Source organism: Carcharodon carcharias, chromosome 6, assembly GCF_017639515.1.
Source record: "Carcharodon carcharias isolate sCarCar2 chromosome 6, sCarCar2.pri, whole genome shotgun sequence".
Classification (NCBI taxonomy): Eukaryota; Metazoa; Chordata; class Chondrichthyes; order Lamniformes; family Lamnidae; genus Carcharodon; species Carcharodon carcharias.
The window spans coordinates 96,012,831-96,014,265 of NC_054472.1; the positions used below are offsets into that span (position 1 = coordinate 96,012,831).

At 42.5% G+C, this 1,435-nt stretch overlaps 1 pseudogene; it reads right to left on the reverse strand.

Moving 5' to 3' along the window:
* Window positions 1–218: 218 nt before the first annotated feature.
* Window positions 219–671, reverse strand: LOC121279265 (annotated as a pseudogene).
* Between the last annotated feature and the right edge of the window lie 764 nt (window positions 672–1,435).

Consider the following 1,435-nt stretch of genomic DNA (forward strand, 5'->3'; position numbering starts at 1 on the left):
AGAAATGAGACAAAAGAGTGGTAATTTAAAAGTGGTTTTGATATCTGGAGAAATGAAGGGCAGTATTTAGTGATAAAATGTTCAGTCTATCATTTCCCATGTAAGGAATTCACAAAGATGTGAAATAAAAGTCAGCTGCTTTTCACTGCGAGCACTAAAGCAGCTGGTTATTAATTTATTTTTTTACATGTGACAGTATTTTATTTGTACATCCGATTATAAAATTTATGCCATCAATACACAGGCTCCACCAACTTCCTTGACCGTCTCTTCAGCCTTCCTGCTGAAGAACTTTGCCTTGACAATGACTGGCTGTTTTAGCAGTCTTCCTTTGCTCAGGACTTTATGGTAACCAGTATGCACAACATCAATAACAGGTGCTGGTCCTTCAGGTTTCTTGGCATAGTTTAATCTGGTCTGTTCAATGCCCAGCGTCCACAGCTTATCCAGATTTATGGTCGGACAGAACAACTGATTCTTCTTTAGATGGTAACGTCTCATACTAACTTTTCCAAAGTAACCTGGATGATATTTATCAAAGTTGATTCGTGATGATGCATACCACCAGCATTGCCACAGCCACCAGGATGCTTCCTGTGTTTGCCAATACGACCATAAGAACAGTTAATGTGTCCTCTTAACTTCCTGGTCTTTCTCAATCTGGATGGCATCTTGGCTGATGACGTACCCATGGTGTGGACTAAGGTTTGGATTGGCTATCTGCTATTTAAGCTGGAGAATGGTGCCTGGCACCAAACAATCTGAGAAGAAGGGACTGGAGTGAAACACAATTAAGTAGGAATAAATAAGTAAAACCAAATCCTGAGGGTCTCCTGATGGTTCAGTTGACAAAGGCAATGAATAATTGTCTCCTACAGAACATAAGATCCTAGGTTCAGTCCCATGTCTATACTGAGTTAAGTAATATCAGTTGAGATAGCATTGGAAGCTGCAATTGGCCTCTGTTCCTCGGCTAAAGAAAGGAATATTGTCCAGGTTTCCTAATCTAAATTACTATCCAGCAATACCTGTTGGAATCTGTAGCCCAAAAATCCACTGCCATGCTGGCAGCTTCCCAGCTTTCAGCAGTCTATCAGAATAGCCAGAAACTAGGCTGGAACCCAGAAATCATCAGTCCTGTCCTTGTGTGGAAATATCCATGATGGCCTGTTGCAGGCAGAGTTTTTACCTGCACTAAATCGGGCTGGAATCATAAAAGTGGAAGGGGATGGTGGTGGGGATTCTTAGCGTAGGACTTCCCATGTCTTAGGCCTTCACTGACATCTGCTCTAGCCTTGATAGGGGTAGTTCAAGTCAGCCCGGGCAGACTTCCCACATGACTAGTGATGTAGGGCTTACCTGGGCTCCAGGCCGGCCTGGAATCCGAAAGACCTTGGAGCAAAATTTAATTTCTTTCTGTTTTAGAAAGGTCAGA